General features: G+C 45.4%; 1 protein-coding gene across 45 annotated transcripts in view; it reads right to left on the bottom strand.

The window, feature by feature from the left end:
- B3GNT2 (UDP-GlcNAc:betaGal beta-1,3-N-acetylglucosaminyltransferase 2) overlaps positions 1 to 24,117 on the bottom strand; it is a 398,515-nt gene that overhangs the window by 144,085 nt on the left and 230,313 nt on the right. For 34 of the 45 annotated variants that reach the window (XR_004352774.1, XR_004352775.1, XR_004352776.1 and 31 more), the window contains 4 exons: positions 11,812 to 11,905; positions 7,532 to 10,287; positions 1,471 to 1,542; positions 819 to 885 (listed from right to left, as the gene is read on the bottom strand). The gene's annotated coding sequence lies outside the window, so the exon portion shown is untranslated. The other 11 variants (XR_004352780.1, XR_004352786.1, XR_004352805.1 and 8 more) reach the window with 8 other exon arrangements.

Genomic DNA, 24,117 nt, shown 5'->3' with positions numbered 1-24,117 from the left:
GCCAAAACCTGGAAATAACTGAGAAGTTCAACAGTGAATGAAAATGTGGTATACACGATGAAATATTATTCTGTAAGTGCCAACCAACTCTGTTGACACATCTGCTCCATCACCACAGAGCTCCACGCCAGTTTTACACTCGTTCACATCAAAAACCAGGAGAAATCGACTGTTCTGGTTAGCCTATCTAGTCCCTTTTGCCACACTATCTTCCAGACTATTCCAATGACTCTTCCTCTGTCCTTCCCTCTCTTGCTGGTCTCCATGCTGCTCTCTGAACGCATCAAGCACAACTCTGCCTCAGGACCTCAACGCCATCTGGAATCCTCTTACCCCGATGGCTAGCTTCATGCCTCACTCCTCTCAATGAGGCTTTCCCTTACCACCTTTTAAAGACCCTAATAACACCACCCCCTTTACTATCCTCCTTTCCCTGATTTTTCTCCATGGAACTTATCAACTTATAAAGTCCATAGTTTTGTCTGTCTCCTGGCTAGACTGTAAAGTCCATAAGGAAAGGGATTAGTCTTTTAGGTTCACTACTGAATCCCCGGGACCCAGGACAATGCCTGATCCACAGAGGGAATGTGATAAAATATATGACATAAATGGATGAATTCATAGCCAACTATTCCTTGGGCTTGGGTACAAGCATAACTTTTCCATGATGAAGACTGAGAGGGGGCCTGCTCTCCACAGTAAATGACATAGACTAGCACTAGGGACTTGCAGTTCACTTGATTCTGGCTGAAGCACGCCTAATCCTCCAAGCACAGTAAGTACCGACTGCCACCAATAGCCAAAAGACCCATCCATACCTTTGAGGAAGGGCCATCTCTTCTCTGCCTCATGGGTTCCTAGAGCGTCCTGGATGAGGGTCCTTAGCTGGTAAGACAGGAAATTAGTCACACCTACCGTCTGAGACTGTAAGTGTCGCCAGAAAACCTATGTGACATTCACAGCATCTCTTCTAGGAATATTTTAGAAGGGAGAAAAAGAAAACACAACCTAAATACCTCTTGGTAGAGAAATGTTAGCTTTTAAAGAGTCTAAGGCTAAACAATTTAGTTATGAAACTATATTGTAGACTGTTGAATTCATTTAGTTTCTTATTTAAACTCACATCTTTTCCATCAAGTAAGAAGTCTTGGTTCATGTCTGTATGAAAATTCCTCTCTCTCATGAAAATTTAGCACAAGGAGGTGGTTTTTAACCACACTCTTCCTGGGACATTAGTGATATCAGTGGTTCTGGCCACAGTTCATTGTGGTTTACCAGGTTGTTCTCCCGTTTACTACAAGGGAAGGGAAAGCTTCGTGAAGATCTCGGTTGACACTCTGGTTTTAACCCTTGATGGGGTTTTTCCCTTTAATTTGGGCACTTGGACATAATAGAAATGAATTAGGCTTTTTCCCTTGCAAATGGAGTAACCATACATTAACATATCTTGAATAAAACAACTACACTTACAGAACATGTACTGTTCCATTCCAGTCAGCCTGCCTTCATTTGGGGCTGAATAGAGTCTTTTCTTCCTAAGAGCTGTAAACAAAAGTAGAGATTGTGTGAGACCACCTTTGCTCTTTATTACAGCTGGTCAAGACTCAACACATTCCTACGATTATGGAGGCTGCCTTCAGCCCCGGAATATAATGGAATGATGCCCCCCCAAATGACCCGGTGCACCGCAGCATTAGGTAGATAGCTGTTGCTTATCTCTAACAGGAGTGTCCTTTTCTGAACAAACTTTCTTCAAAAATAAAAATGAAAGGCAACTAGTTTCAGGAAGAACTGCTAAGTGACAATTATCATTAAAGTCAAGTCTTCCTGAAAAAAAGTAAAAAAACTCGTTGTCTTCTGTTCCCACTTTTGGTTTGATTTGACTGTCTTTAGCATGTGCTGCAGATCTCCTCTTTAGTTATGAAAGAAAAAAGGAAAACTCACAAGGCCACGGCCCACACGCTCCTGTGTGCGCACCCATTTTTCACATGGAGTGTTCACCACTATACTTATGTGCACACAGGTTTGTAGATTTTTTTAAACTTGTATTGCTATAGTCTTTTAGCAGCTATAAAGGAGTCCATCACGTACAGGGTACCATGATTTATTTGACCCATATGATTTCAACATTCATATTTCTAACTTTTATTATAATAATCCTGTGAGAAATATATTGGTATATGAGTTTAACAAGTAATATCTTTCTGAGATTTCTAGAAGTTGGATATGTGGGTGAGAGCCATTTGTTTTGGGTTCTTGATATGTCTGTTACCCTGTTTTCCAGAAGGTACATGGCAATTTATAGCCCTATAAGTAATGTCTTATAACCACTAACACTCTGTAACATGTATTACATGCCATGCCCTGTTCTAAGCTCTTCATAGAAACTCATTTAATCTTTATAACAATCTTATGAGGTAGGTGCTATTATTGTTCCCATTTTATAGAAGAGGAAACTGAGGCACAGAAGCTATGCCAGATCTTTTTTTTTTTTTTTTTTTTTTAGATGTTGGGGGTAGGAGTTTATTAATTAATTTATTTTTGCTGGGTTGGGTCTTCGTTTCTGTGCGAGGGCTTTCTTTAGTCGTGGCAAGCGGGGGGCCACTCTTCATCACGGTGCGCAGGCCTCTCACTATCGCGGCCTTTCTTGCTGCGGAGCACAGGCTCCAGACGCGCAGGCTCAGTAGGTGTGGCTCACGGGCCCAGCCGCTCCGCGGCATGTGGGATCCTCCCGGACCGGGGCACGAACCCGTGTCCCCTGCATCGTATGCCAGATCTTTTTACAGGAGGAAAATTCGTTTGAGGAAGCATAAGTTTTGTCAACTGAAGGTGAACAATGAGGGGCACCAGAGTTGCCACAATCACTGATGTCTGTTACAGCAAAAGACTGTATCCACCTGAACTGTGAGGAGATAAGGAGTGTGGGATGGGTGGCGGGGGGGGGTCCTTTGTACCGTATAAGTAGCTATGGTCCTTCCCCAAACCAGCTCAGAGATTTGGCAATAATGCAGGTAGTAGTAGTATTCCTAGTCAATTAGGTCTCAGCAAGTGAGTAACATTTAGAACTAGAATCTTTGTTAAACTCACATGTGGATTTTACAGAGCTAAGAAAGCAGATTTGGAATGGACACTTTGTCCAAAAACCTAGGAGGGACTCATCTGGGACTAGAGCCTAATCACCTAAACGGTCTGACACCTCCCCGTCATGCCTGGTGCCCCTCAGTTGTGTTCCCTGATCCCAGCCAGAAGGTGGGCCAGCAAGTCAGGATGTAGGAGAAGGTTTCCCACCTGGGTAAGAGCCAAAAGCCAGGAGTAGGGGAGAAGGGGGGGAGTAAAGTGCGGGGGAGAGGGAGAAAATGAGAATGTGCAGGGGGTGGAGATTCCTACCAGGGACTGTTGACCTTGTCACCAGAATAAGAAGGGTCGACGGGCACACAGCCACTTAGTTCAATCCTCAGCTTACCTCCAGCTTAATTTCTCTCCCCACAGATTTTAATACGTTGGAAGAGTCCCCACTCAAAGGCTCTTTCAGGTGCTCTGACTTAACCATCACCTTAACCAAGACATCTGCCTGAGTGGGGAGGGAGGGAACATATCAACAAAACATACCAACAATGCTTCAACCTCACAAGCCCCTTTGGGACTTTTACCCCCCGAACTGACATAAAGCACATTCTCATTGCTTGCATTGATGTTTGAGTTTACACTAGACTTGGGAATGGATTCTGAGACAATGGCCCTGGGTGATGTTGCTATTCAGGTTAAGCCTGTTAAACAAAACCTTAGACATTATGCTAAATATACTAAATATATTTAAAATATGTATATTATAAATGCTAAAATATACTTTTAAAAAATGTATTGTTTAGGGGCTTCCCTGGTGGCACAGTGGTTGAGAGTCTGCCTGCCAATGCAGGGGATGCGGGTTTGTGCCCCGGTCCGGGAAGATCCCACATGCTGCGGAGCGGCTGGGCCTGTGAGCCATGGCCGCTGAGCCTGCGCGTCCGGAGCCTGTGCTCCGCAGCGGGAGAGGCCACAACAGTGAGAGGCCCGCGTACCGCAAAAAAAAAAAAAAAAAAAAAATAGCCACACCTGTGATACCAGATCTCATCTCCTAATCCCAATTACCTTCCATCCTCCAAAGCTGCCTCTTCATACTGACTACACGGCGAGAAAATAAACACCGTGATAGCTCTCAAGGCCAGAGCAGGAGAACAAGGCCATCAGACCAAGTTTTTGTGGCCCTCAAGCCCACTAAATGGTTAGAACAATCTCGAGTCAGTCTTGGAGCTCTGCAGTGTGAACTATTCTGAAGCCTGAAAGGCCAACTCAGTCAACTCCTGTTACTGACTTTGGGGCAGCTCCCTGTTTCCAGCTCTTCCCCCTCCAGACACTGTAGGATTATCCTTCCTGACCCTCTTGTTTTGGGGCATGCTTGTGTGACTACTCCCAGCCTATGAGTTCACTGCTGGGCCACAGCATTCAACTGCCAGTGCAAAGACAGACCCTGAGGAGCTCTTCCCCTCTGGCGAGGCATCCAAAGACCACCAGCTAGGTACCCCAGGACTTCCTGTGAGCAGAGCCCACCTGCCAAATGGGATGGACTGTAGCCTGAGAGAGAAAAAAAAGTCTTCCTTTGTTTCTAAGCCACTGGGGTGGTGGTGGCGTTTGTTACCGCAGTGTAACTTCGTGTACTCTGACTGATACAACTCCATTATTAAATTCCTGAAAAGAATGGAGTTTCCCCCTCAACATTTCCTAGATCCTTCTCACACCACCTGGCATTGCCTAAGAGCTGACACCATCCCAACCCTTTTTCTTCCCTCTTTTTTTCTGAGTGGGCTTAACGGCTTTATTTGAAATGAAAATGCCATAGAAGCCCAGCAGTTACTGAGAAACCAGCAGGAAGACCTCCTCCCGAGGTCTTAGACAACAGCTATTCCAGCAGCTGTAGCAAGAATCCAGTCTATGACTACCCTCAGTGAGCCACTGCCCTCTACCTTCAGAGGTGCAGGGCGCCACCCGCCCCGTGAGCCCAGAGCGGGGAAGAGCAGTTGAAGGGAGGGAGAAAGATATCAAGAACAAACTGAGATTTTTGTGCAGCCCTGAGGTTCAGTTCAATGTCTCCCTAGGAACGGCCCTCTGCTTGGTGAAACTGGTTCATTCCCGGCAGAGCAGATGCGGGGAATGAAATTCCATAAACAGCCTCCTGGAACAAGCACCTCTAGCTACAGATGTGCAGTCACTGTTCCCGACAGGTCCCGACGGGAAATGAACGTGCTGTCTTATCTTAAAGGTTAACAAGTTGCTGCAATTTTGTTTTTTGCTCTGTGAGTCATGGGGAAGTGACACTCTGCAGAGCACCCAGCAGATCCAGAATGTCTAAGTCATAGGGCTGTCGGGCAGTTGCCGGGCTTCCTTTCCATATGCTACACAATCACTTCACTGGAGGGAACCCGCCTATGCCCCTGTACTCGGGGGGGCCCAGGGTACCCAGCACTTGCTCTTTTAGAGTAGAATCAGCTTCCCGGGCTCGGCACCAGGAACCCACCAACTTCAGACCGTGGGCTTTGGGGGAAGGAAGTGTAACTTAAATCTGATAGGATTCTAAAACCTAACGATTTGGAAGCGCTGGGTAGAGGGGATTCAAAAGATGGAATAAATACCATCTATTTTCCTGTAAGGTATTTGAGAAGGAATAACTGGTACTCATTCAACTCACTGGATCCCCATTGATGTAAATAAACAAGGCCCCCCAGAACTGAGAAAATGCCTCTAGAGCATTCATTAAGACCCTTCCCCTCACTCAAAGCCCTCCCTCATTAGGATTCCATAAAGTCTAAAAGCATTGAGTTTATCATTGTATTTCCGGAGGTTCCTAAACAGATACTGAAAGGAGAGGTAGCATTCATCCACCAGTTATAAGCTATGTGCCAAGAGCTTGCTGGGCCCTGGGGATACATGAGTGAACAAGTCAGGGGACGTGCCTTCGTGACACTGGCATTCCAGTGAGAGAGGCAGACGGTACACAAGAAAACTGCCGACAGCAATAAGTGCTCTGGAAGAACTGAAAGGGGTGACGTGACAGTAACTGTTGATGGCATCTGAGCTGAGACCTACAGGATGAAAAGGAGTTGGACAAGTAAGGAGCTATAGCCAGTGACAGAAGGCAGGTGATCTGGGAAGCTGGACTTGGTGAGGGACAGAGGACAGGTAAGTTTTGACCAACAGGACGAACCTCAGGCCCAGTTCTCTTAGGCCTGCCTCGCTGCAGGACGGCACTTAAAACCACCCCACAGCTCGAGGTGTTGGTCCCCGGGTCACCCTCCCATGTGTATGTGCACAGGATGCCAGCCCCTTGTGGCCCGTCCTCCCCACCGGCCTCTGTCCACACCCAAGGTTGAGATGGACAAGCCATCGATGGTCGAGTTCTTCACTCTGGCAGGGGAGGAAGCCTGTGGGTTTGTGCCTTGTGTCCTGGCCTTTGTGGAGCTCTGGGTGGGACAAGGGTATGGTCTCCAGCAGTACCTGCTGAGCGATTAGCCGTGAACCTACTGAGCAGGCCGCGGCCAGGTGACAACCTTGCGTTCTGCACTCTTGCTCTTCAAACCCGAAGGCTTGGACAGCAGGGGCTATTGAGAGCATGAAATGTGGCTCGTGTGACTGAGGAACTAAATTTCTAACTTCACATTTTAATTAACTTTAATTTAGGTAGCCACACATGGCTAGCAGTTACCATATTAGATAATGCAACATGGATTAAGATCAAGTACTTTTAGCAAAAGACAACAAAAGCCAATTGACACCCAAAGAATTACTGGAATTGTCAGATAAGCATAGTTGTATGGGAAAATGGTAAAAGAAATAACATAATCAAAGCAAAAAGACACTATTAGGAATAAATGGGCAGATTAGAAAATAAGCGAACTTCCAGAAATAAAGAATTGAAATAAAACTCCATGGCTACTGATACATTTCAAGTAAATTGCAGATATCAAAAAATAAGATGGGGCTTCCCTGGTGGCGCAGTGGCTGAGAGTCCGCCTGCCGATGCAGGTTCATGCCCCGGTCCGGGAAGATCCCACATGCTGCGGAGTGGCTAGGCCCGTGAGCCATGGCTGCTGAGCCTGTGCGTCCGGAGCCTGTGCTCCGCAACGAGAGAGGCCACAACAGTGAGAGGCCCGTGTACTGCAAAAAAAATAAAAATAAGATGAACAGATGGATAGACAAACAGATATGATAAACTGAATAAAATGTCAAGAGTAGAATATAAAAAAAAGAGTAGAATATAGGTAGTAGGTATATGGACATTTATTGTAAAGGTCTTTTAACTTGGTCATGTTTGAATATTTATAATAAATGTCAGAAGAAAAGAAAACCTTCATGAACCAAATAAATCCCCCATGAATGCAGCACAGAGACAAGGAGATGAAACTATGAGAGAAGAGATTTGGAGAACTGAATAAGAAAGTCTTAGCTTTATAATTGGAGTCCCAGAAGAAATGAGTGGAAAATTGAGTTAAAGAAATACCTGAGGAAGAAATGCCTGCAAGTTTTCTCAAACGGATAAAAAACATGCATCCACAAGTCCAAGATGCACAAAGCAGTAATTAAAGGTGGCCATAAAAACTCTGCTGCTCCACCCACTGAAAGGGAAAGTCTTGCTCGTCTCCCCTTGAGTCTGCACTGGCTTGATCCATAGGCCACAGCAGAAGTCACACTGCATGACACGCGAGGCACCGTCAAGACCATTCAGCTTCTATCTTGGTTTCTTGGAAAGTTGTTCCGGGGAAATCCAGCCACCTTGTAGAAATGTGACTAAAGAGTTCTCAAAACTATATAAAGAGGGACACACAGTGCCCAGCCTTCCAGCTGTCCCCAACAACATTCGTATTATGAACGCCTATGAGCAAAGCCATCCTGGACCCTCCAGACCAGCCCAAGTTTCAGCTAAATACCGGCAAGAAACTCCAGTCAATCCCACGTGGAATGGGAGAATCACTCTGCTGAGACCTGCCTAAATTTCTGACCCACAAAAAAAAGATGAAAAAAATGGCTGTTTCTTTAAGCCACTAAATTTTGGAGCAGTTTGCCATGCAACAAAACCGGGAAATTAACTCAGAAGCAAAAGGACACACAGCACCATCTAGTGTTCTTCCTTTAAGCAGTCCTGCTACTTCGGTGCTCTCTCTTCGAGGATGTAGTTGGAAGCAAGTTCCCACTCAAATAGTGAGGATAAGCCATTGCCCCACTAGGAACTGCTTCCTTGGGCTCAGGCCATGGAAGCACTCACTAAACTTCTAGATGCCATCTCTGCTCAGGCCAGACTTGGAGAGGGAACCGGAAAAACCAGTGAGCTCTGCAGAAGGAAAGTGTTAATCACAGAAAGCTTGAATTGCAGCTCCCAGGGAGCACAGCAGAGAGGCCAGCAGCCACTGTGTTCCTTCCTTGACTGGACAAGCCCTGGGGCCTGGCTGGCCTTAGGGAACTGAGGGGGAGGTATCACTGTCTGAGACCTGCCCTCCAGTCTCAGACAGGGCATCTGAAGGCAACTGTAAACCTGACACCAGCCATGAAGGTGGTGTAGACGTCCCTGTGGCCCCACTCTGGTATCCCAGGACCTCTGTGGTAGGAGAGGGCGGGAATACCAGTGAGGGTTGGGGAGCATACTCGGGGGAAGCGGTGGCTGAGGAACTCAGCGGGAGGCCATTGTCAGCGTCACTCTGGCCAGGCTCCCCAGTGGCTCTGTGGCCAGCCCCTCTGGACTCCAGGAAGTGTATATTGGGTCTCTTTCCGGAAGATGCCCATGATACCATGAGGAGACGCACTCAGAGGTCACACTCCGGGGCAGGCTCTCTGTCCTGGCTCTGGAAGTGCTGAGGACAAGCCCATCCAAGGGACAAGCTATGACTCTGCCTCGGAGGGAGCCACTTGAAGGCCACGGAGAGAGTAGGTGGTGACAACACTTCACCACCCAGAGGTGAAGCCACCAAGGTGACCCCTGCCTCACTGGAGATGAGCCCAGTGCTTAGCCAAGCAAACCCTCGATGCAGAAGTTAGGGTGTCCGCAGGAGCAGCAAGAATTCCCCAAAGAGAGCTCTCAGCCTGGGACACAAGGAAAAAGGACTTGGAGATGCGAGAAAACTGTGTGATGACAGGGAAAGGATACAGCCTGCCTTCCAGGGACAGCTGGGCCTCAGTGGCCAAGCCTGCCCTTCATCCCATAGCAGCATGGTGTTTCACCGGGCAAGACTCTTGTCTGGACAGGTGTTTGCTGGCCTCCTCCAGGAATGCTCTCCACCACCTGAGAAAGAATGGGAGAAAGCAGCTCCCCTTCCTGGGGTGCAGTCCTTTCCCATAATCCCAAATCTGAGCGGTTGGTTGATCTCAGCGAGTCCACAGGGGTGGGCCTCGTGGCTGGCTCATCCTCTAAAGTGCCCTCCAGCCTTCCCCATTGTACAGGTGGGGACCAAGCTGCCAGTGAGTGGCTGCCACAGAGCGTGTTACAGGAATCACAGCACTGGAAGGGGCTTCTCCACTGGCTGAGGGCCCGGCAAAGACACTTTTTTCTGGGATCTCTGGCCACTTGGGATCAGAGACTGCTGTTTCCCCTGGGGCTGGAGAAGAGGCTATTTTTCAAAGATCCTTGCCACTTATTTCCGGATTTAGTGGCCAGGCTGCCGTCTGCTGCAGGCTTGGTGAGGAACATGAGGAAGCCTGGCTGAACCAGATGGGGCATAGAAGTTCCAGAGACCCCAAGTTTCTTCTCTGCTTGAGTCTTTGGCCCAGTGGTGCTAGCAGTGGGTTTGGAGAAAGGTCTTTGAAATTAGATGGGAACCTGTGTAACCTGGGGCTTCATGATCTTTTCTCCTGAATCTGCTCTGGGATCTCGGAAGACATAACACTTCCCCCTGAAAGGCCTGTATCTCCCACCTCGAGCATAGTTCTGAGATAGCAGGACCACTTGCACAGCCAGATCTTGGGTGGCATAAACGTGCACCCTTTCCTTTCAATAGGCATGGACCATACTGCTTTCTGCCACAGGGGAGACCCCCTGGAACACAGTCTTGTCAGGGTTTGGCCCACAGTCATCATTTCCTATGACCTTAAACACACTGACATAGACAACAGCATGGCTTTGGGGGCCAGCCAGGATGGTCCAGCTGCACCAGAAGTTCTGAGGAAACTGACTTTGCATCATCGGGATGGAGAATTCACCCATCTTGCCTTTCAGGATGACACGGTGTTTCATGAGGATGTAGATTTCTGTCCAAGAAGGTCTGAGTCCTGCAGGAGAAGAAGAACCGGGTAGAGGCTTTGGGAAGAAACCCTGTTCAGATGAGGGCTCTAAAGAGCAAAGCTCATATTTTTTTTTCACGCCTTTCCTGTGCCTGGCCCAGGAGACTAGCGCCTTCAAGCTGTTGAGGGGAAGGTGTGGGGAGAGCTTGTTTAAGAAATAAGAGCAAAAACACATCACATCCAACTTGTAGGAGATGGTGTTCCCCTCAGCTGGCATTTAAGACTGATTTCCTCAAAGGGGAGGGACGTGGGGGAGACGAGGGGTGAAGTCACTCACAGAGGAAAAGCATCTTCATAGAAGACATTGCAAAGGCAGCTCTGGCACCTGCTGAGACTAGATGGGTGGGGACAGGGGACAGTGATGCTCAGCATGAAGACGACCTGAGAAGTTGTAAGGCCCACACCTAGCTCAGCCATTTGCCACCTGTGATACTGTGATTTATAATTGTATATTTGGTTTTTGCCGCTCCTGGCTCAGAGCTCCTAAAACCCTGGAATTTCCTAAGTGAGGAGACTGATACATGCTGATACATGTGTCTTTTATGTTAATGAGGTGACTTTTGGAAAGCACCTAGTTCACCTAAGGATGGGGGCTGGTTTCTAGGGGAAACAACCAGGTGATTAGAAGGTTGGAAATTTCAGTCCCTCCACAGGACCTCTGGGGAGGAAAAAGGGGGCTGGAAATTGAGTTCAGTCACCAATGGCCAGTGACTGAATCATTCATGCCTATGTAAAGAAGCACTCAGAAGGACGGGATGCAGAGAGCTTCCAGGTGGGGAACACATGGAGGTGCTGGGAGAGTGGTACCCTCAGAGCTGCAAGCTTGTGCCCCTTCCCCATACCTTGCCCTGTGCATGTCTCCCTTCTGGCTGTTCCTGAGTTACATATAACCAGCAATCTAATAAGTAAACTGTTCTTCTGAGTTCTGAAAGTCACTCCAGCGAATTAATCAAACCTGAGGAGGGGGTCATGGGAACCTCCGATTTACAGCCAGTGAGTCAGAGGCACAAGTAACAACCTGGACTTGTGACCGGCATCTGAAGTGAGGGCAGACCTGTGGGACTGAGCCCTTAACCAGTGGAATCTGATGCTATCTCTAGGTAGTTTCAGGACTGAGTTGAATTGTAGGACACCTAGCTGGTGTTGGATAATTGCTTGGTGGTGGTGGGAAAACACACACACACACACACACACACACACACACACACACACACACACACGACCATCCAAACCTCCCTAGCAGGAAGGAAGCTCTCTTAATGGGTAGCTGTTATCAGGCTAGTAGCTTTACTCCCTGAATCTCAGTTTTCTTGTCTTTAAGACTGCCGTTTCTACTTCAAAGGGTTCTAGCCAACATTTAATCCATAGCATGCTTTTCTATGTTCTCACAACTGTTTTTATTCTATTGGGAATGGATGGGGTGGGGAGATTCAGGGAAGCTTAGCTATAGCCCTTGAGAACACAGTTCAGTTATGGGAAAAGAATGACATTTATAAGGAAAAAAAAGCTTACGAGGCACCCTCCGATGGCCAGTGCAGAGTTTAGAGGAAGGAAGAGATCCTCTGAATGCCTCCAGGTTGTCCCCATCCCTCCTCCGGGTGTAGAACTGTGGGAAGACAGAGGCCTTTATTTTGTTAATAGGATTTTATTTTATTTATTTACTTTTTTGGGCCATACCACGTGTCTTGTGGGATCTTAGTTTCCTGACCAGGAAACAAATCTGGGCCCATCGCAGTGAAAGCGCAGAGTCCTAACCACTGGACCGCCAGGGAAATCCTCAGGGGCCTTTAGACCAGAGAAAAAGGCAGGTCCAGTCGCCTAAACCCAGAAGCCACTGTCCAGTCTTCTCTGCCCCAAAGGAATACATCCGCATGGACTTTGGGCTCCTCCTTCCAAATACCTAGACTCCAACTACTTTTCATTCCCATCTCTATACCACATCTCTCACTTGGATTATTCTAGCCTTCCTAACTCACCTCCCTGCTTCTACTCTTATGGAATGGTCCATTCTTCAGCGTGAGTTTTGTTCAGAGAGATACCACATCATTCACACCCTCAACACCCTCCAGTAACCTGCCCTCACTTACAGGGAAGTCACCTGAACAGGATCACTAAGTTTCTTTCGTGATCTAGCCATTGCCTCCCGGGCCTGTCTCTCTCCACCTTGTACTGACTTCCTCTCTCATCTTAGAACATTCCGTTCCTACCTCAGGGACTCGGCACTTCTGTTCCCCGTGCCTGGGCGCTCTCCCTCAAATTCATGTGGTTTCTCCCTCATTTCAACCAGGTTTCTGCTCGAATATCACCTCAGATAAATATTCTCTAACCACAGTCGAGAAAACACCCCTCCCCATCACTTATATTTTTCTTCTCCAAATCTAGAACTTATAGATATTTTTATGTTTAATTGATGGATCATCCCCTGACTAGAACATAAGCTGCATGGAAGAACACACTTTGATTTGTGCACTGTTGCATTCCCAGGGCTTAGCATAGAATAGCACCTAGCAAATGGCATCTGTTCCATAAAGGCTGGCTGAGTTATGTGAATAAGAGTCTGTCGACTATTTGACTCTGTGTCACTTGGACAGGACAAAAGGTCAGTAACAATATGACCATCGACCAGTGGGAGGGCAGTGACATATTCCCAGAATAAACAGGTCCCTTGTCTCTGACAATAATAACCAGAGTCCACTTAGCAGATAAGGGTGCAGAGTAGGACAGTGGCCTTCAAACAAATGAGCTTCAGGAGGGCTTGGAAAGGGAGAGATTATTGGACCCCACCTCCAGAGTCTGATTCAGTAGGTTGGGGCCTGAGAGTTTGCATATCTAATAAGCTCTCAGGTGATGCTAATGATTCTGGTCTGGGGATCTCATTTTGAGAACTATAAAAAAAAAATGAAAATCTTTTTCATTTCTGACCAAAGAATCCCAGGGTGAGACTTATTTGAAGAAAGCCAACCTGCTTGCCCCTCCTTATACCACATGGATCCTAATAGCTGATCTTTGTTTATAATTTTGTCATCTCCTCTTTCAACATCTTCACTCACCTTTGCTAAAAGTTCCCCTCCCCTGATCCTCATAACTAAGTTCTTCCAGACTCAAGTCTCACCTCCTCTGCGGAGCCTTCCATGACTGCATGGGTCCCCAATGCCCTCCCCCTTCTTCATACCTGTGGAACTGCTCCCACAGTTTAGACTCTAGATCATCCTTCTAATCACTAGTTTTCCTAGTCACTCCACAGGCTTGTTTCACCTCATCTCAGACCTGAAGAAGAAGAGCAAGTCCAAGTTGTGAGTATCCACTTTAAGGGCTCAGAACTATGGCAGAAACAAGAGTCCACAGAGCCCGCCATGTACACCTACCACCTGGAGATGACCCCCAGCCTCGGGAACTCACCACCCACTGGGCGATCTTTAGGGGTATCTAGTGACCACCAGGACATGACCTCATCCTGGGTCATTAAGACCCCGCGAAACAGCTGGAGACAGAAGAAGGCAGCAGAAAATTCATTCTTCACCCAAAGCTTCTAAATTCCGGCCTGCCAGAAATACACCACCCAGAAACATACCAAGAGCAGCATTCTCCTTTGTCCTTTCTCCTCGGACCAACACAACAGACGTCAAAGACAGAGCGTGCACCAGAAGACGTGCGGATGGGCTTCAACCCCGACAGAGACGCCAGTTGGCCAGCCAGGTTTTTAACGTGGCTCTCAGTGCTGATGGCGGCATATTAGAGTCACCTGGCCCAACTCAAAACCAACTTAGAATCTCTGGGGGTGGGACCTGGGTCTTGATATTTTTTAAGCTGCCCAGGTAATTCCCATATTTCAGCCAAAACTGAGAAAAGCTGCTGTACTCTCTCCTAACTCAGGAATGTCAGTGCCAACATGGCGAGTTCTCTGTTTTACTTGGATCATTCACTTGGGCCCTCTCATGGCCCTGGTGCTTGGCAGTCCCGTGTTGCTCAGCTCTGAGAAATGACTCCATACAGAGACAAGGAACCCTTAAGCAGGGATCAAATACCAGAGGCCAATGGGCTTCTCCCAGGCCTGACCTCAGGATTTTACTGCTATACCAAATGGTGTCAGCTTTGAGTTCCTAAGGTCACGAGCCATCCCGCGGCCCTAACTCTAAAGCCAGTGTTTGGTTACAGGCAACACTGTGTAGAGGCTGGTGGGAGCTCCTTCAGGGAAGGATCAACCAGCATCTGCTGCTTGCGGGCAGACTTGGCCCCAGGGCTGACTCTGATCTTGTTTCCTCTTGATTTTCTGGAGTTTGGGAGTAAAGACAGAGGTAGATACCAGAAAAAAAGGATTCGTCCTGGTCTTAAGGGTCACGATTTGATGGCCACCTCGCTCATTTCCTCGAAGACCAAAGTTCCCAAATGTTGATGACGAAGGAGACTTTATACCCATTCTGGGAACCTACCTGACTTGTGTCATCCACCTCTTCTATGAAAGTTTTTCCACCTGGGTCACTATTGTTTCTCTGCCTGAGGTGATGGCCTAGCCTCCCTCACAGATGACAGGTGTCCTGAGGTCAGCAGCTAAGCCTTACCGTGCAGGGTCGTAACCATGCAGGGTCTCTGAGGCATTGATGTTTTGGCAGAAATGTTGGAAGAGGAAGGGTGTTCTTCCCCCCTGCAGGGCTCTTTCAAGAATTCAACATGATTAAAGGCACAGGGGCAGCCTGCAGCAACAGCAGGCAGTAGATGTCACAAGTGTCACTCTCTACCATCCAGGGGCCTGAATCCAGCAGGAGATGTGCTTCCTGGTAGGAACAGGAAGCACCTGTTTTCCAGAGGCCTTTCTCACCCCCTTACTTCCTCCTCACCTTCCCCGCTTATTCATCTAGCAAATGGCCCCAGGAACCTAATCCCCTGCTTCATTTCCTTGTCCGGGGGCCCCCAAAGGGCTCTGAACAAGATGCTGGTGTGCAATGTGTGGGGATGAGGCCAGCCCCATCCCCACAGGGGTACAGCCATGTGCCACCCACTCCTGGGTGGACCCCTCAACCTGGGGCTCCCTGACAGCAAGAGGGTGACAGGCCCGGTTCTCCCTGCACGAGGGGCTGGACAGTCCCTCCACACCCACCACCCTGTCCCAGGGCCTGGGAGCCAGGCCAGACGTGGAGTTGGACCTGAGACCTGATTGTGGACAAGGGCTGGGGCCTGGCCTCTGAGGAGCTTCTATTCCAGCCATCAAGCAAGAGAGGGAAACCAAGAGGAAGAATGGCCCTGTGGAGGCCCATTCCGACCGGGGCTGCCTTCCCTTTCCAAGTAGCAGAGGTCTGAGGCCAGACAAAGCCTCCACTGATGCCTCCTTTAAGGCAGCCCTGGCCTGAGGGCTGATTCACCAATAAGGCACCTGTTCTGCATCATCCAATGAAGGGCAGGATGCCTCAGCACAGCTGGGATGTGATCAATACTGGGAGAATGGAAATCAAGAACTCCTGAGGAGAATAGGCATTCTTTCCAAAGAAGACATACAGATGGCTAACAGGCACATGAAGAGATGCTCATCAGGAAAGTGCAAACCCAAACCACAATGAGACATGACCTCACACCTGTCAGAATGGCTAGCATCAAAAATATAACCAAGTGTTGTCGAGGTCATGGAGAAACGAGAACTCTCGTGCACTGTTGGTGGGAAGACAGCATGGAGGTTTCTCAAAAAACTAAAAATAGAACTACCATATGACCTGGCAATGCCACTCTTTGGGGTTTTTTTTTTTTTGCGGTACGTGGGCCTCTCACCGTTGTGGCCTCTCCCGTTGCGGAGCACAGGCTTCGGTCGCGCAGGCTCAGCGACCATGGCTCACGGGCCCAGCCGCTCTGCGGCATCTTCCCGGACCGGGGCACGAACCCGTGTCCCCTGCATCGGCAGGCGGACTCTCAACCACTGCGCCACCAGGGAAGCCCTACTCCTTGGTTTTTATCTGAAGAAAACGAAAACACTGATTGGAAAATATCTGTGCACTCCTATGTTCATTGCATTGTTTATCCATTCATCTGTTAAAAATCTTCCTTTAGCTTTTAAGTTCTTAAAATATTTTTCCCTATTTATAAATTTAGTAAACAAAAGTATAACAAACATCTTCAAGGATTTCTTTGGCTAGTAGTTACTTGGTTAATATTTGGTCCACTTTATAAGTGTCATTAATTTAACACATTCAAACATTTATAAATTTAACATATGCAATTTTTTCTTAAGTTCCTCAACTGTCTGCGCAAACAAAATCTTACTTAGAACTTTTGAAAAACATATAAATCTAGTAAGTTAAATGGATAAATATAGTAACAATTTAGGTTTTCCTAACTTTCAACACCACACATAAATTTATTAAACTTTCAACTCAAAATCGTAAGTCTAACTCATTTACTCAATTACACTTTAAAATCTGAATTATAGACTCGCGAGCTGAACCCGGGCAGGACTCGGTCATTCGGAGGCTTCTCTGTTCTTGAAATGTACACTCCGCCCACTGTTTCCACAACGGGAGCTTTCCAAAGATGCAACCTTGAGAGAGTAAGGTGTTGAGACCATCTGGAAAGGATATTTGTTGAAACTGTTAAGATTCTGGCGGACAGATGCCGAGATCTGCTCGTCTTGCACCCACCCAAGACAAGCCTTGTAGTGCACCTACTGATTCAAAAACTCTGGGGAACGTCCCAACAATCTGTGTTTTCACAAGTCCTCCTGGTGACACTGATGCACTCTCCAGTGAAATCCTGTATTCTGGGATGGTAATACTGGAAACTATCAATTCCTGAGCCAGAGGAGAAAACATCACCAGAAACAACAGAAATAGGAGGGGCTTTTAACATTGCTTTGATCTCATTCAATCATCACAACTGCCACAACTGCCTTATGATGTGGACATTGTGATTCTACCATATAGCCGTGTGGATGAAAGGCTCTTGGTGCTCCAGCCAGGAGTCAGGGCTCTGCCTCTGAGGTAGGAGAGCCAACTTCAGGTCACTGGTCAACAAGAGACCTCCCAGCTCCACATAATATTAAACAGCGGAAATCTCCCAGAGACCTCCATCTTAACACCAGCACCCAGCTTCACTCAACGACCAGCAAGCCACAGTGCTGGACAACCTATGCCAAACAACTAGCAAAACAGGAACACAACCCCACCCATTAGCAGAGAGGCTGCCTAAAATCATAATAAGGCCACAGACACCCCAAAACACACCACCAGACGTGAACCTGCCCACTAGAGAGACAAGATCCAGCCTCATCCAGCACAACACAGGCACTAGTCCCCTCCACCAGGAAGCCTACACAACCCACTGAAACAACCTTAGCCACTGGAGACAGACATCAAAAACAACGGGAACTACGAACCTGCAGCCTGCAAAAAGGAGACCCCAAACACAGTAAGATAAGCAAAATGAGAAGACAGAAAAACACACAGCAGATGAAGGAGCAAGATAAAAACCCACCAGACCTAACAAATGAAGAGGAAATAGGCAATCTACCTGAAAAAGAATTCAGAATAATGATAGTAAGGATGATCCGAAATCTTGGAAGTAGAATGGACAAAATGCAAGAAACAGTTAACAAGGACCTACAAGAACTAAAGATGAAACAAGCAACGATGAACAATGCAATAAATGAAATTAAAATCACTCTAGATAGGATCAATAGCAGAATAACTGAGGCAGAAGAACGGATAAGTGACCTGGAAGATAAAGTAGTGGAAATAACTACTGCAGAGCAGAATAAAGAAAAAAGAATGAAAAGAACTGAGGACAGTCTCAGAGACCTCTGGGACAACATGAAACGCACCAACATTCGAATTATAGGGGTTCCAGAAGAAGAAGAAAGAAAGAAAGGGACTGAGAAAATATTTGAAGAGATTATAGTTGAAAACTTCCCTAATATGGGAAAGGAAATAGTTAATCAAGTCCAGGAAGCACAGAGGGTCCCATACAGGATAAATACAAGGAGAAACACGCCAAGACACATATTAATCAAACTGTCAAAAATTAAACACAAAGAAAGCATATTAAAAGCAGCAAGGGAAAAACAACAAATAACACACAAGGGAATCCCCATAAGGTTAACAGCTGATCTCTCAGCAGAAACCCTACAAGCCAGAAGGGAGTGGCAGGACATACTGAAAGTGATGAAGGAGAATAGCCTGAAACCAAGACTACTCTACCCAGCAAGGATCTCATTCACATTTGATGGAGAAATTAAAACCTTTACAGACAAGCAAAAGCTGAGAGAGTTCAGCACCACCAAACCAGCTTTACAACAAATGCTAAAGGAACTTCTCTAGACACGAAACACAAGAGAAGGAAATGACCTATAGTAGCGAACCCAAAACAATATATAAAATGGAAATAGGAACATACATATCAATAATTACCTTAAATGTAAATGGACTAAATGCTCCCACCAAAAGACACAGATTGGCTGAATGGATACAAAAACAAGACCCTTATATATGCTGTCTACAAGAGACCCACTTCAGAACTAGAGACACATACAGACTGAAAGTAAGGGGATGGAAAAAGATATTCCATGCAAATGGAAACCAAAAGAAAGCTGGAGTAGCAATTCTCATATCAGACAAAATAGACTTTAAAATAAGGACTATTAAAAGGGACAAAGAAGGACACTACATAATGATCAAGGGATCGATCCAAGAAGATATAACAATTGTAAATATTTATGCACCCAACATAGGAGCACCTCAATACATAAGGCAAATACTAACAACCATAAAAGGGGAGATCAACAGTAACACATTCATAGTAGGGGACTTTAACACCCCACTTTCACCCATGGACAGATCATCCAAAATGAAAATAAATAAGGAAACACAAGCTTTAAATGATACATTAAACAAGATGGACTTAATTGATGTTTATAGGACACTCCATCCAAAAACAACAGAATACACATTTTTCTCAAGTGCTCATGGAACATTCTCCAGGATAGATCATATCTTGGGTCACAAATCAAGCCTTGGTAAATTTAAGAAAACTGAAATTGTATCAAGTATCTTTTCCGACCACAACGCCATGAGACTAGATATCAATTACAGGAAAAGATCTGTAAAAAATACAAACACATGGAGGCTAAACAATACACTACTTAATAATGAAGTGATCACTGAAGAAATCAAAGAGGAAATAAAAAAATACCTAGAAACAAATGACAATGGAGACACAACGACCCAAAACCTATGGGATGCAGCAAAAGCAGTTCTAAGGGGGAAGTTTATAGCAATACAAGCCCACCTTAAGAAGCAGGAAACATCTCGAATAAACAACCTAACCTTGCACCTCAAGCAATTAGAGAAAGAAGAACAAAAAAACCCCAAAGCTAGCAGAAGGAAAGAAATCATAAAAATCAGATCAGAAATAAATGAAAAAGAAATGAAGGAAACAATAGCAAAGATCAATAAAACTAAAAGCTGGTTCTTTGAGAAGATAAACAAAATAGATAAACCACTAGCCAGACTCATCAAGAAAAAAAGGGAGAAGACTCAAATCAATAGAATTAGAAATGAAAAAGGAGAAGTAACAACTGACACTGCAGAAATAAAAAAAATCATGAGAGATTACTACAAGCAACTCTATGCCAATAAAATGGACAATCTGGAAGAAATGGACAAATTCTTAGAAATGCACAACCTGCCAAGACTGAATCAGGAAGAAATAGAAAATATGAACAGACCAATCACAAGCACTGAAATTGAAACTGTGATTAAAAACCTTCCAACAAACAAAAGCCCAGGACCAGATGGCTTCACAGGTGAATTCTATCAAACGTTTAGAGAAGAGCTAACACCTATCCTTCTCAAACTCTTCCAAAATATAGCAGAGGGAGGAACACTCCCAAATTCCTTCTACGAAGCCACCATCACCTTGATACCAAAACCAGACAAGGATGTCACAAAGAAAGAAAACTACAGGCCAATATCACTGATGAACATAGATGCAAAAATCCTCAACAAAATACTAGCAAACAGAATCCAACAGCACATTAAAAGGATCATACACCATGATCAAGTGGGGTTTATTCCAGGAATGCAAGGATTCTTCAATATACGCAAATCTATCAATGTGATAAACTATATTAACAAACTGAAGGAGAAAAACCATATGATCATCTCAATAGATGCAGAGAAAGCTTTCGACAAAATTCAACACCCATTTATGATAAAAACCCTCCAGAAAGTAGGCATAGAGGGAACTTTCCTAAACATAATAAAAGCCATATATGACAAGCCCACAGCAAACATCATCCTCAATGGTGAAAAACTGAAAGCATTTCCACTAAGATCAGGAACAAGACAAGGTTGCCCACTCTCACCACTCTTATTCAACATAGTTTTGGAAGTTTTAGCCACAGCAATCAGAGAAGAAAAGGAAATAAAAGGAATCCAAATCGGAAAAGAAGAAGTAAAGCTGTCACTGTTTGCAGATGACATGATACTATACATAGAGAATCCTAAAGATGCTACCAGAAAACTACTAGAGCTAATCAATGAATTTGGTAAAGTAGCAGGATACAAAATTAATGCACAGAAATGTCTGGCATTCCTATATACTAATGATGAAAAATCTGAAAGTGAAATCAAGAAAACACTCCCATTTACCATTGCAACAAAAAGAATAAAATATCTAGGAATAAACCTACCTAAGGATACGAAAGACCTGTATGCAGAAAATTATAAGACACTGATGAAAGAAATTAAAGATGATACAAATAGATGGAGAGATATACCATGTTCTTGGATGGGAAGAATCAACATTGTGAAAATGACTCTACTACCCAAAGCAATCTACAGATTCAATGCAATCCCTATCAAACTACCACTGGCATTTTTCACAGAACTAGAACAAAAAATTTCGCAATTTGTATGGAAACACAAAAGACCCCGAATAGCCAAAGCAATCTTTAGAACGAAAAAAGGAGCTGGAGGAATAAGGCTCCCTGACTTCAGACTATATTACAAAGCAACAGTAATCAAGACAGTATGGTACTGGCACAAAAACAGAAAGACAGATCAGTGGAACAGGATAGAAAGCCCAGAGATAAACCCACGCACATATGGACACCTTATCTTTGATAAAGGAGGCAGGAATGTACAGTGGAGAAAGGACAGCCTCTTCAATAAATGGTGCTGGGAAAACTGGACAGGTACATGTAAAAGTATGAGATTAGATCACTCCCTAACACCATACACAAAAATAAGCTCAAAATGGATTAAAGACCTAAATGTAAGGCCAGAAACTATCAAACTCTTAGAAGAAAACATAGGAAGAACACTCTATGACATAAATCACAGCAAGATCCTTTCTGACCCACCTCCTAGAGTAATGGAAATAAAAACAAAAATAAACAAATGGGACCTAATGAAACTTCAAAGCTTTTGCACAGCAAAGGAAACCATAACCAAGACCAAAAGACAACCCTCAGAATGGGAGAAAACATTTGCAAATGAAGCAACTGACAAAGGATTAATCTCCAAAATTTACAAGCAGCTCATGCAGCTCAATAACAAAAAAACAAACAACCCCATCCAAAAATGGGCAGAAGACCTAAATAGACATTTCTCCAAAGAAGATATACAGAATGCCAACAAACACATGAAAGAATGCTCAACATCATTAATCATTAGAGAAATGCAAATCAAAACTACAATGAGATATCATCTCACACCAGTCAGAATGGCCATCATCAAAAAATCAAGAAACAATAAATGCTGGAGAGGGTGTGGAGAAAAGGGGACACTCTTGCACTGCTGGTGGGAATGTGAATTGGTTCAGCCACTGTGGAGAACAGTATGGAGGTTCCTTAAAAAACTACAAATAGAATTACCATATGACCCAGCAATCCCACTACTTGGCATATACCCTGAGAAAACCAAAATTCAAAGAGAGTCATGTACCAAAATGTTCATTGCAGCTCTATTTACAATAGCCAGGACATGGAAACAACCTAAGCGCCCATCATCGGATGAATGGATAAAGAAGATGTGGCACATATACACAATGGAATATTACTCAGCCTTAAAAAGAAATGAAATTGAGCTATTTGTAATGAGATGGATAGACCTAGAATCTGTCATACAGAGTGAAGTAAGTCAGAAAGAAAAAGACAAATACCGTATGCTAACACATATATATGGAATTTAAGGGAAAAAAATGTCATGAAGAACCTAGGGGTAAGATAGGAATAAAGACGCAGACCTACTGGAGAACGGACTTAAGGATATGGGGAGGGGGAAGGGTGAGTTTTGACAGGGCGAGAGAGAGTCATGGACATATACACACTAACAAACGTAGTAAGGTAGATAGCTGGGGGGAAGCAGCCGCAAGGCACAGGGATATTAGCTCGGTGCTTTGTGACAGCCTGGAAGGGTGGGATGGGGAGAGTGGGAGGGAGGGAGACGCAAGAGGGAAGACATATGGGAACATATGTATATGTATAGCTGATTCACTTTGTTGTAAAGCAGAAACTAACACACCATTGTAAAGCAATTATACCCCAATAAAGATGTTTAAAAAAAAAAAAAAAAAAAAAAAAAAAAGCAAAAAAATCTGAATTATAAGTCTCACCCTTCCCCTAATAGAGGAAATTCTCTTCGACATTACAAGTACTTAAAATGCCAGATATGCATAGGGTATTCTTAGAACAAAAGAATCAATACTATAGGTTTACCTTTAAATCATTTCTATACTTGGTTATAAATCTTCCTGGGCCGAAAGAAGTTTTCCCAGACGGTGGGATTTTCCAGACTTCCCAGAAAATGAGAACCATGTGGGGCATTTCTTAAACATACAGATTCCTAGGCTCCAACCCAGATCCAATGAATCTGCATTTCCATGGAGAAGACTAGGTAATCTGCATGATCATAAAAGCCCCAGGTTTATCTTAGAAGTTTGGAAACACTTTACTTAGGGAAAAATTGCTTCTCAGACATCTATAGACCAGATTTCAGCCAGGCTCTGCCTAGATTCTTGTGAGTAACTGAAAGGACACCTCAACCCTATGTATCTTCCTCTGCAGGGTCACTGTAAGCTAGGAGAGGTGGCCTTCCTGCATTAGAGGTGTGTCACCGCTGCTTAGGATTTCAAGTTAGAGTACAGCCAGTGGGCTTTGTCACTGGATTGGACTTTGCATTTCCCTGGCTCTCTAGATAGGATAAATGTCTTCTCCTATCTCTAGAACTTTGAGTGTCATTCTTAACATATTTCTCCAGGTTCTCAGGACCATACATCCTTATAGACACTAAAATGCTGCCCCATTGAACCCTGGTGTCTCCCTCAGCTTTGTCTGACTTGTCAGTCATGACTTCAAGGTCATTTTCCGGACAGGTTCCTAACTGGTGCCCTGATTCCAGCCCTAACCCCTCCACACAGCAACTAGATGATCTTCCCAAGGTGCAGGCCCAGGGCACACGCTGCTAAACCCTCCCTTGGCGTGGCGTGAAAGGCCTGGCTCACGAACACCTGCCTGCCTCTCCGTGGGTCCATCTCAGGCTGCTCCCAGCAGGCTCCAGGCCCCCAGAACGCCACCCACAGGGCTAGTCAAGTGCCCCTGATTCTGGCTGGCACAGGGGCCAGTGTTTGCCAAAGGAGTGGCCAAAGATAGTCTGCATCAGAATTGCTGGGCAGAGAGAGGCATGTTTACTAACATGCAGACTCCTGGGCCCCACCCCAGACAATCGGGCTCTGAACCTCTAGGAAACGGGGTCCAGAAATACTCCTCGTTAACAAGCTCCCATCCCTACCCCCAGGTAATTCTTGTGCTCGCTAACATTTGCAAAGCATGGCCTGCCTAGT

Source organism: Phocoena sinus, chromosome 13, assembly GCF_008692025.1.
Source record: "Phocoena sinus isolate mPhoSin1 chromosome 13, mPhoSin1.pri, whole genome shotgun sequence".
NCBI lineage: Eukaryota > Metazoa > Chordata > Mammalia > Artiodactyla > Phocoenidae > Phocoena > Phocoena sinus.
The sequence above is the reverse complement of the archived record's forward strand: the minus strand, read 5'-3'. Positions and strand labels throughout refer to the sequence as shown.